The 12,670-nt window shown below is 39.3% G+C and overlaps 1 pseudogene; it reads right to left on the reverse strand.

Moving 5' to 3' along the window:
* Window positions 1-9,117: 9,117 nt before the first annotated feature.
* LOC123454133 lies at window positions 9,118-10,049 on the reverse strand (annotated as a pseudogene).
* Window positions 10,050-12,670: the final 2,621 nt, after the last annotated feature.

Genomic DNA, 12,670 nt, shown 5'->3' on the forward strand with positions numbered 1-12,670 from the left:
TTCTTAGATTTCCTCTTTAAGTTCCTCTTTGACTCCTTTGATTTGTTCTCTGACTTCTTTGAACATATTTACAATCATTCTTTTGAAATCTTTATCAGGCATTTCCTCTAACTCGTTCTCACTGGAGGTCGTTTCTGATGCATTAATACTTTTAGGTGGATTTATATTGTCTTGCTTTTTAGGGTTTCTTGTGTTATAATGTATATATTTTTGCATCTTGGATTAAGTTAATGCTTGGATTTTCTAGCTAGCTGGGTATTCTTAGCTGTATCAATTGATTTGATGTTATATATTTTCAGGGTAGGAGCTTACGGTGTTAGATGTGGCTCTTAAGACTCTGAGAGTATCTACAAAGGTGCTCCTAGGGATTGAGTTTCCCTGTTATGGGAGTATTCAAGTAGGCTGAGTGGAATAAAATACAAGTAGATTCTAAAATTTAACTAAACACTGTACACATTCAATCAAAAACAGCACCAAGTATTTATGCAAGAGTAGTTATTATAACAACCAGATCCTCTATCAACAAAGAGGTTAAGACTTCTGGTCTGTTGAGTGATCCAAGTCAGCTTGTGACCAAGTAAGAACCTTCTCTGGTGCAATCCCAGTTACTTTTTTGGATGATTTTGGTCTCAGTCAAGTTGCTGGCTGGGTCATTGGACTGCTGTTCTGATTTCTGGAGCTGGGCACTTGCTTTTCCTGTGGGGCAAACAAGCCTTGCAACTGTGGCCCCGCAGATCAGTCCCCCAGCTGTTGGAATTGCTGCTGCTGCTCCTGAAGCTGCCGCTCTTGGATCTGTCACCACTGCTGCTAAAGCTGTCACTGCTGGGTCTGTCACCTCAGCTGGGCCCACTGCTGGTGCTGCTGCTGCCCCTGGTGGATCCTCCGCTGCTGCTGCTGGATCTGTGACTGCTGCCTCTGAAGCTGCTGCTGCTGGATCTGCCGATGCTGCTGCTACTGAATCTGCTGCTGCTGGGGCTGGAGCTGCTGATGTTGCTGCCGGACTCTGCTCCTGCTTGGGTCCCACTGTTGGCTCAAGTTGGCTTGGCTGGGTGCCAGGACAGAAGCTCTGTTTGCTGGAGCTGGGCACAGGCGGTGGGGAGGGGAGGGAGCTGCAGCTGTTCTAGTTCTCTCACTGTTCCACGTGTCTTCTACCTTGTGATCTGCTCCTCCGTTGCTCACTGCCACTCTCTCTCTTCACATTTCTTGAGTTGCAGAGAGCTCTGGTGTGAGTGGAATCTCCCCTCACCTGGCTTTTCCTGCCTGCTGGCGACTTTCTGGTGCGCTGCCACTGCCACGGTCGGTGAACCTGCCAGGGCCACTTTTGCCAGCCTGTGCAGGCTCTGGATCTCTTCTATTTCTCCACTGCCATTTTGATTTCCTATACACCTCACTTTTTAGTAAAAGTGTGCATTTTGCTGGTTTTTTTTGGTTTTTTTTCCCCCATAGGCTGCTTTGGCTTGGTACCTAAGCTACCATCTTAACCGGAAGTCTAATGATACTTCTAAGTCCTGGCCAGGGATATTCAAAAATATTTGTATCTCTAGTAAGCACACCTTACCAGTAGGGATTTATGTCTGGTGTGATTCTGCTCTGTACACTTGCATCTTCCCCCCAAATGTACAGGTCCCTGTGTCCATGTCACCTTGCTACCTAATCTCACCCTCTATACAGAAGATGAACTATCCTACTTTCTTCTCCAACACACTCAACACCCAACTATCATATCAGAAGAACTAATAGGAAAAACACTGCCTTTTTCATAGAACATACAGGACTGGCTACGGGGGGGGGGGGGGACTGGGACACAGTCTAATTGCTTATTAACAGCTTTCCACCTAATTCAGTGAAGCCATTATTGATTCTATTATGGCCCTTTACCTGCTGCAGCAACAGCTCACCTCACTGGGGTCAGTAGTGCTGCAGAACCACTGAGCCCTCAACCTCATAACAGCTGAAAAGTCTCCTCAGATTCCACTCCCCATTGCCTGCTCCAAGGGGACTTGCCAGCCACTGACATCAGCACCCTGTGAAACACCTAACCAAGCTCCCTCATATCACTAAGCAGTAATGAGAAATGATCACACCCCCTTAACAAAATGCTGGAATCTTAGGTAGGACTAATCCCAAGATGGAGTTGAGATGAAGGAAGAGAACATCAGCCTAACTGATACAACTTTTGATGTTTATATTCCCTAATCGTTACTACCCTGACCTAACAACGCCCTCAGCCATAGTTTCCTGCTGATCTTATCTTAGAGACAACTTTAGTCCTCTTCTGATAGCAACTCATCCTCTGATTGATTACCTTCTCTGTTTGGTCTTTGTCCCTCTGATTAATTACCTTCTCCATTTGGTCCCTGATCTCCCCTGAATTCCTCAGTCTTTTGTCTTCTATCCACCTCCCAAAAAGAAAAATTCTATAAAAACCCAAACTATGCAGAGTTACACCAGCTGTTCTCTGTCTCTCCTCTGAGGAGACAAAAAGCCTTGCAGCTCGAGTATCAATAAACAGCTTTTTTCCTGCCTCAGAGTGCTCATGCATGGTCTTTGGTCACTCATAAAACTTATATATCTGTCAAATATTTTCCAATTCATCTATATACATACATACATACATACATACATACATACATACATACATACACACACAGTCTCAGTGAAAGTTTTATTTAAGCAATTGTTTAATTTCTGGTATCTCAAGTTCATTGTTCATAGATATATTGATTCTTAAGACATGTTCCCTGCTCTAGAAAACACTCTCATGTTTAAATGATCTCCACTGAAGAGAAATGACTTTCAACTCTGAATTCTGCTTCCAGCTTTTTTACGGTAATTGGTGCCTACATAGGTACATAGAATAGCCATAGATGTTTTTATTGTTTCAGGGCTACTAAAATGTTCTGCCTATACTTATAACTGGCAGATACTTAAAAGATAAAATGTGTCTTCTTTGTATGTTCCAGATATGGCTTACAGTACTATCTGTAAGTAAACTTAAATGTTAATCAGAATGATTTTAGACTTTGTGTCATTCTCTAACCAAATATGTTCTGTAATTCTTTTTAATTTTTATTATTAGATATGGACATATTTTGTATGTAAACATCACATATTGGTACAATCCTTTCCCTCTTCCCTGCCCCTTTTCTGAAGAGGCCTTCCTCATTATGGTTGCATGTCAACCCCATGGGAATTGTATGTCATGCATTATGGGAGCAGCAGTCAGTTGTGGGAGAAAGGCAATGTCTCTGTGTAAAACGTCCCAATTGGTAGCTCTAATAATATTTCCACCCCTCTTCCACATAATTCCTTGAGCCATGCTGGGAGCATTTTAAGTCTACTTCAGTGATGGATGCCCCAGCCAGCGGGGAGTTGAACAAGGACTCAAGGAAAAGCTAACCTGGGTGAAAGACAAACAGACACAAGAAGGAGACCATGCTAGGCATTTGTCATGGCCTCAAGAGTTTATTCTTACATGTAGGTTTATATAGGGTTGTAGGGGGAAGGGGACATAGTTAGGGCAAAGATCACAGAGTTACTGGTTAAACTGCAATGCCTTTGTTTCTTCATTAGCTACCGGCAGGATGGGGGAATGTTTGGCCAGGTGTACGATCCCATTGTTTCTGGTAGTTGAATATTAGGTGAGGAAGTAGAAACTTTAACTTGCTATATGGCAGTCTGTTAACATGGCCAAGGTTTGGTTCATGGCTCCCAACAGATGGGTACTTAGAAGCATCTAGATGTCTGGTTTGGTAGGTGTTGAGTGTCTTCAGTATCTTTCTCCATCACCCTTCTGCTGATATCAGATTAACTAAGAGAGCAGCATTTCCCCAATTCCTCTGTGGTTTCTGCTGGGACCAGGGTGCAGTGTGCTGGGTTGTTTATCTCCTCAGGTCCACTTACCATCTGACAAAGAGAAGTAGGTTCTGCAAAAGAGAGTGAAGTCATCACCAGTTAAATAGAATAACCATTATTAATTTAGAGAGAATGAAAAGTATTTAGATACTCTTATAGTCTTAGGTTAGTGGGAGATTCACAATGGAAAGCAGAATCATTATCTGGATAAGATTCTGACTTGTTTCCCAATTCCAGATATGGTTTCTTTTCCACTGAGTGGATCAGTTAGCTAATCTAAGAGTAGCTGGTTATCCACCATGGCCATATACCACTTATTGCACTTGTGTGAGCAGCACCTGAATTGGTTGGCTTCTGAGTTGCTTAAACTTTAAGTTGCTTGGACAGATGTTGGCCACTTTCCCCTGGTAGCTCATGTAGTATCTTTCAGGATTATACTAAGTGAGGTAACCCAGGCCCAGAAAGCCAAGCACCACATGTTCTCTCTCATATGTGGATCCTAGCTACAGATGATTGGGCTTCTGTGTGAGAAGGAAAAAACTCAGTAGCAGACGCCAGCAAGCTAAAAACGAGATACAAAGGTTAGAGGAGGGAAGGGAAGAGGGTACTTAATAGGTTGGTATTGTATATATGTAAATAGAAGAATAGATTAATGGGGATGAAAAGGCCCAAAGTGAGGTCAAGGGAGGAGATTGAGTAAAGTAAAGGTAGAGGGAGGGCTAATGAAAATCTGAGAGGATATAAATTAATCAAATGGAATCCTTCAATTTTGGACAATGGAGCACTCAGGAGCTGTAGATTGCTACTAGAAAATTTTCAGTGCCAGGGATGGGATACCTTCCAGTGAGTTGTTGGCCAGGGAGGTCCCTGATGCCCCCAAAACATTATAGGCCATTGCCAAGGCACTTGGTTTCCCACCAGGAATAGATGATAAGACCCTATTGCTGAAGATTCCACATACTTGGGCTGCAAGGCCACTGAGAAATCCTGCTGGAACTGAGCTGATAACCTCTTCCATGTATACCAGTTGACAGAAAGCTGGAAGAAGCCATTCTACATGCAGTTCAATGGGGGAAAGATACACCACCAGTGAAAATACTCAGCAGTGGACATTGCAAGCCTTATAATTGGCCAGTGAGGCCAAATGAGCCAACGGATGCAATAGTTGCACGTCTGTCATGGTGGAAACCAACTGCCATCCAATTGGACTGGAGGCCCACTCCAAGTGAGGGACTACATCCCTGATACTGAAAACTTAAAACAGGGGTAGTCATGAGCCCTAGGGGTGTAACATCTGCTGATGTCTGGATTAGTATCAAACTGCCCAGTAAGCACTTCTCTTAATATTCACACCCTTATATTAATGCTACTCTCACTTTGGATAGAGAATCTTCTCATTTCAGATGGTAGTGACCTTGGGACAACACAGAAGATATCATGGTGCTGGAAAGAAGTGACTAGAGTACCGAGTAACATCTCGATCACACCTTCCAAGGCTCAGGGTCCAATGAGGAAGTGGTGGAGGAAGGAATGTAAGAGCCAAAGGAAGGGTAGGACTCCTTACAACATGCTCCCTCCAGACAAAAAATTGGCCTCCATATACATGGCCTCATAATGCCTGACACTACCTACATAAGACCATCATAAGAGGAGGGAAGGATCATGGCATCCAAATAGAGGAGAGACTTATTGAGATGGGGAGTGGATGTGATGGAGAAGGGAATTTCAAAGGGAAAAAGGGAGGGAAGGGGGTATTACCATTGGATATTTTTTATAATCACAGAAAATGTTTAATAAAATTGAGAAAAAAATTCTAATTTTCTTGACAGTTCTTGTAGATCATTCTTGCATTTAATCAAGTCTTTATTAAACTTAATCAACTGGCTGTTGAGACCTTCCACTTCTTAACTTACCTTCAATGTATTCATATCTCTTTGGAGGGTTCTAACATCTTCTTCAATCAAGGTAAGCCTACTTTACTATCAAAGTACTGAAAAGCTCTAGGAGAAAATTCTGCTCAATTTCATTGATACAATTGTTGGTTCTTTGATATTTTGCTTCAAGTGCAGTGATTTTTAAAAATATTTTTATTTATTTATTTGAGAGAGGAAGAGGCATAGAGAATGGGCATGCCAGAGCTTCTAGCCATTGCAAATGAACTCCAGACACATGCACCCCCTTGTGTAACTGGATTACATGGGTCCTGAGGAATCAAACCATTCTGGAGTTAAATAACATCATATATTATAATGACTTACACATTTACAGAATATTCCATCCTAACACCATAGAATATACATGATTCTTAACTTCCATGGAAATTTCTCTAAAGTAGTTCACATGTTAGAATGCAAAGCAAGTCTCAACAAATTTGGAACAGTTGAATTGATTCCTTACATTATCTCCAACACAATGCTACCATGCTAGACATTAACAACAAGAAAAACAACAGAAATACACAAATTATGGGAAGCTGAAGAAAACATTATTAAATAATGAATGAGCCAGTGGAAAAATCAAGAATGAAATTAAAAATCCCTAGAACTGAATGTAAATGTGATATACCAAAATATATGGAAACAATGAACACAGACCTATGAGGGAAGTTTATAAGTATAAGTATCTATATTACAAAACTGGACAGGTCCAAACAAATAACAGTTGATCCATCTAAAGGCTTTGGGAAAACAAGAACCAAGAAAACATAAAAGTAACAAATGAAAAAGAAATAATCAGGGCAGAAATTAATGAAATAAAAACACAAAAGTCAATTAAAAGAATCAATGAAACAAATATTTGCCTTTGAAAAGGTGAACAAGATTGCAAAGCTTTAACCAAATACACCCCCAAAAAAAGAGAAACAGGACACTAAACAGTGAGATTAGAGAGCTGAGTGTGGTGGTTCACATCTTTAATCATTCCTAGCACTCAGGAGGCAGAGGTAGGAGGATTTCAGTGAGTTCAAGGCCAGCCTGAGGCTCCATAGTGAATTTCAGTGAACCTGGGTGAGAATCTAATTCAAAAAATCAACAAGAGAAAGATTACATATGAAAAATGAGATATTGCAACAGAAAAATGAAATATGAGAGAATCATAAGGACATACTTCCAATAACATCACATGATTATATCATGGTTTTTTTTGTCTGACTTTAGGTATTTACAAGCAAACACCTCTAAACACTGAGCCATCTTCCCAGCCCTTTGATAGGATTTCAAATCACAGTGGAAGCAAACATCTGCATCTATCTGTGAGGAACGTTCTAGATTAAGTTAATTGAAGAGCCACCCTAAATGTGAGTGGCACTCTTCCACGGGCTAGGGTCCTGGACTGAATAATAAAGGGAAAGATGGCTTAGCAACAGATTTCATCTCTCTGCTTCCTCACTGTAAATGTAATGTGACCGGCTGCTTCACAATCATGATTTGCTGCCATCAACAAAACTCCAGGTCACATAAGAATTCTATCAGACCTTCAGTAGATAATTTGAAAGCACTTTATCTCAAAGTTATTTCATAAAATTAAAAATGAGGGAATTATTCACAACTTCCATGAATCCAGCATTACACTAACAGCAAAACCAGATAGAGTCAGAACAACAAAAAAAGAAAACTAAAGACCAATATGATGAGCTAGTTGTAAAATTTTTCAATAATCAAATTCAAGAGTATATTAAAATATCATCTACTTTGATCAAGTAGGTTTAGTCCAGGTATGTGGGGAAGGTTCACTATGCAGAAATCAATAAATATGATACATCATATAAATAGATTCAGGAACAAATATTGTGTGATCATCTCAATAGATGCAGAAAAGCCCTTCAACAAAATCCAACATCCTATTCATAATAAAAAAAATTTTGGAGTGACTAGGAATGAAGAAAACATATGTGAGCACAATAAATGCTAAATATAACAAAAATGGATATTATACAAAACAGAGAAAACTTGAAGTACTTCCACTAAGATCTGGAATAAGACAATGTGTTCATTCTCTCCACTCCTATACAGTGCAGAGCTTGAAGTCTTAAATAGACTGATGGCAAGAAATATATATATATATTTCATTCATATATATATATTTCATTCATATATATATATTTCATTCATATATATATTTCATTTGTATATATATATATATATATATATATATATATGGAGGAATATAAACAATCCTTTTTTGTTTGTTTGTTTTGAGGTAGGGTCTCATTCAATCCCTGGAATTCTCGGGGTGGCCTCGAACTCCTACCTCTTCCTCCCAAGTACTAGAATTAAAGGTGTGCAGCACACCTGGCATTATTTGCTAATGACCTGAATCTATTTAAAAAAAAAAAAAAACTTCCGGTAGAAAACTCCTAGGGCTGATTAACACTTTCAGCAAAGTGGAAGAATTAACATACAAAAATTAACATATAAGATTCTGGGGCTACCACCTGAGAGGGGACAGAGCAGCTGAAGGTCAGCTGTAAACACCGTCATCTTGGAAGGGGCTAAGCAGAGGAGTTGCTGGTCAGGGCTGTTCACTATGCTGAGGTGGCTGACTGGGAGGGGAAAGATCAGTTGAAGGTCAGCTGCAAGCAGGGCCATACACCATCATGGGTAGAGGCTGAGCAGGGGAATTGTGGGTCAAGACTGATTGCCATTCTGAGCCAGCTGCATGGGAGAGGAAGGACCAGCTTCAAGTCAGGAGTGAGTATCTGACCAACTTGGATTCTACTTTTCACATCCATCTTGCAAGCCCCCAATCCAGAAAAAAAGATATATCAGAAGGGCTGAAGCAGAGGGCAATTTGTTTACAAATCTTGAAATGAAAGGACAAAAACACTGGGCTGAGGAACAGAAGTAATCTAGAAAATGTGTAGATATAAACATCTGCCATACACACAGAAAAACAATTTCCTTGAAAAACATTTCTTTTACTCACAGAAATTTATGTACTTATTGGAAAAATTCTTTTCTCTTGAAGCAGGTGATTGTAAATTGTAAAATGATGCTTAGTTATAGCTTTGAAAATAATCAACCACATTCCTCTATATCCCATTTCATGCTAAACAACAAGGTATCATTCAGTAGTGTGAAAATTTTCTGTAAAACATTCATTTTGGAGAAATTCCTTATTAGATTTAACCTAATCTCACATATTTAGCTGAGCTTTGATGGCTTCGTGTAAAGTAAAACATGCCTGCATGCCATCTGCATGCCAACTGGGCAGATGACATCATCCTTTTGTTGACGACTTGTTGCTCTAGAAGGAAGAATATATTCAGTAAGGAAATATTCTTCTTCTGCCCATAGTTAATTTTTCACACCAAATTTTTTCCATACAAGTTTTCATCTCTGAGTTTCTCAAGGTGTATATTAAAGGATTCAACATGGGAGTGATAACTGTATAAACTACAGTCAGGGATTTATCAATTGGAAAGTTGGAAACAGATCTAATATACATGAAAATACAGGGTATAAAAAACAAGACAACCACTGTGATATGGGAGCTGCAGGTGGACAGGGCTTTGCGCCTCCCTTCCTGACTGTGCATCTTAAGAGAGTTTAGAATGACTCCATAGGAGACAAGGAGAAACAGATGGCACCACCATTAGCAACCACAGTGAGGCCAATGAAGTAAGTGTCAGTACATGCAAGACTCAGTAATGGATACATGTCACAGATGTAGTGGTCAATGACATTGGGACCACAGAAGGGGAGGTTGTACACAAAGAGAACTTGAACCACAGAGTGTGAAAATCCTCCAGCCCAGGACATCAACATCAGAAGGATGCAAACCCGTCTGTTCATGATGGTCAAATAGTGCAGTGGCTTACAGATGTCCACGTAGCGATCATAGGCCATGGCCACCAGAAGAAAGACCTCAGCACCACCAAATAAGTGCTCTACAAAGAGCTGGCCCATGCAAGCTGTGAAGGAGATGGTCTTTGTGCTGCAGAGTAAGTCCATAAGCAACTTGGGTGATATGGCAGTGGAATAAACAGCATCCATGAGTGACAGGTAGGCAAGGAAGAAGTACATCGGGGAGCCCAAGGAGGTGCTGGAAATTATTGTCACCACAATGAGCAGGTTTCCCACTATTGTCACAATGTACACAAGTAAGAACATGACAAACAATGCTTTTTGCCCACCAGGATCTTGAGTGAGGCCCAGGAGGACAAATTCTGTGACATTGTGGCTCTGCTCCATTTATTCTTTTTTATGTCTTGTTTCTAAGAGTGGGGACGCTAAGACAACAGGACCTTCCATGAATTATGAACATGAGCAAGAATAATTTTGTTCTGAAGAATATCTTATTTTTCAGTGTATAACTGTGACCTGTAGGGCATATCTCATACACAGCCTACGAGTTTTATTCCCAGGAACTCCACAGACTTTCATGGTAATTCTTAGATTATTTTGCCAAGCTTAAAAAGGGGTAGGTTCTTTCTGAAGATCTCAGTGGATCTCTACGGAAGAAAGTAGACCATTTAAAGTCATCTTAAATGACTTAGGTTTTGGCACTTATTTTATCAATGACAAACAAGAAGGATACCATAAATTTAAGAAAGCTTCTTTCTAGAATGGCAAGAGACTTATACAATAACAATTAACATAGAATTATCTTCGGAGCTGATTGTAGCTTACATGGGGTTATCTTTAAAATGTGATCTAAATAACACCCCAAACAGCTCCATTCCAAATACACCTAGTTCAAAGCTATTAAATTACACTTTTAATGTATTTCCTACACACGTGAAAGAACCTTTGGTCATTGCATATTGCTTATTAAAGTTTAAAAAACTTGACTCTACATTGCATCAAATTACTAAGGATTACTTAGCACATTGCGGTCTAGAGCAATTACATCATTTGTCTGTCAGCATCTTCAAGGGCCACAATAATGTGCACTGCATCCTTGCCTACAGGAAATTCATAGCACATTTGTATTTACTGTTCTTACCTGTCCTACCTATGACAGCCACCAACTACTTCAACAGCAGCTAGTAAGCTTTACAAATATTGGAACAAACTAGGCAGTAAAATATGAGAAAATATAAACTGAAAATTGTGGCAGAGAGCACATACTTTTGGGTTTATATAATTCTTCCTGGATACTAAGAGTACTTACGAAAATTTACTGCTGAGATCCCCAGAGTTGCATACCAGATGAAAGGTAGGTACTAAGCATGAGAATATTCATTTTTTTAAATGCAATTGCAAAAGTGTCTCAGTTTGAAAATCAGAATCTTTCCACAAACTATCTACAAAGGTATTAGTGTAGCCCTGCTTTTTCTACTATGGTGATATTTTTTATATGTGCATAGTCATTTCCAGGGAATAGGAAGATATCTTATTCAGGAGGATTTCAGGGACTCACTGGCCAGTCAACCCAAATTAATCAATACATTCCAAGCCAGTGAGAGACCTCATGTCAAAAAAAAGTGGACTGTGTTCCTCAGGAATGACTTCGTGGGTGTCCTTGGACCTCTAGTATATGCACATACTTGTGAACATGCATACTCTCATACACACAGACACATGTACACAAAATATGTATATAGTTTATAACTGCTGCTTGAAAAATGTTAGTCATTGGTAAATGATATGTGATAAGCAGTTTGACCAAAGGATAACTATTATTTTATCATTTAATATCTGTACACTTCCCAAGTTGTATGAGAAAGGTAATCAGACAACAGTGAATCATGTAGTCTCCTTAAAGAAAATGACATGTGTTTCAGTATCTGATTCATTCACTTACTACTTCTGTGGCCTTTGGCAACATTATAACCCTTCCTATGCCTTCACTTAAATATTTCACAAATGAAACATGGTTGAACTCTACCTTCTCAAATTGCTTTCTTGTTGTTACTACATGCAATATACCTAAAGCACTGCTCACCTCACACAACTGAAGTAAATGAAAGCTGTCATGAATGTGTGTTAGCATTTCATTATGAAAAGAGAACATGCCCTTGTGGTCTCTATCAACATGGAAAGATTTATGCTGTAATCCAGGATATAAAAATAGTATAGCATGTAATTCATGAGTACCATTTGAGACATTTGATAAATTTTATGTCTGATAATTATCTGTTTCAGCACATTTAAGTACTGGTAATGTTTACCTGTGAGGGAGCGTGTTTTGTCTACAAAGCATGAGGAATTTTTTCACACGGGTGTAATGACTGGAAAGGGCAGGTGGAGAGTCTGAGCTTTGTTTAGGAAACATCCTTAGTGCTCTGTCTAACAGCCATTCCCATTGCTGTCAGCATCCAATTCAGAATATCTGTACTGCTGATGCTTCAGACTGACAGTATCATACCTGTTGAATAACATAAGCATATAAGTAGCATATATCCAATGTACACTCTTTCATATTTTGCTTTCTGCACCATTTTGTGCCTTTACTCTCATTACAGTGCTGGATTTCATCAGGACAAAACTCAGTTGGTTATACTAACTATTTAAAAATAGGGTAAAAACAGGATGCTTAAACAATATGTAGTATGTTTTCAAAGATTTGAGTCTATTAAAACTATTGAATAATATTATCAGGCTTTCAACATAAGGTATTAGTAATCTTCTGGAAAAAAATAATAAAAATTTAAGAACATGGTAGCAATTTATAATAACAATTTTGTGAGCCTTTGTAGAAACATATAAGGTAATCCATGATAATGGGGTTTTCCCATGGCCTAAGAAGTTTGTTGGGATCACTTTAAGATTCAAACATAAAACTCCATATCAAGTTACCAGAACACATTATACGCTTATTTCATTGTTCTGTAACCACTTGGTAATACAAAAAATACATTCTATTATAAGTA

Source organism: Jaculus jaculus, chromosome 1 (genome assembly GCF_020740685.1).
Source record: "Jaculus jaculus isolate mJacJac1 chromosome 1, mJacJac1.mat.Y.cur, whole genome shotgun sequence".
NCBI lineage: Eukaryota > Metazoa > Chordata > Mammalia > Rodentia > Dipodidae > Jaculus > Jaculus jaculus.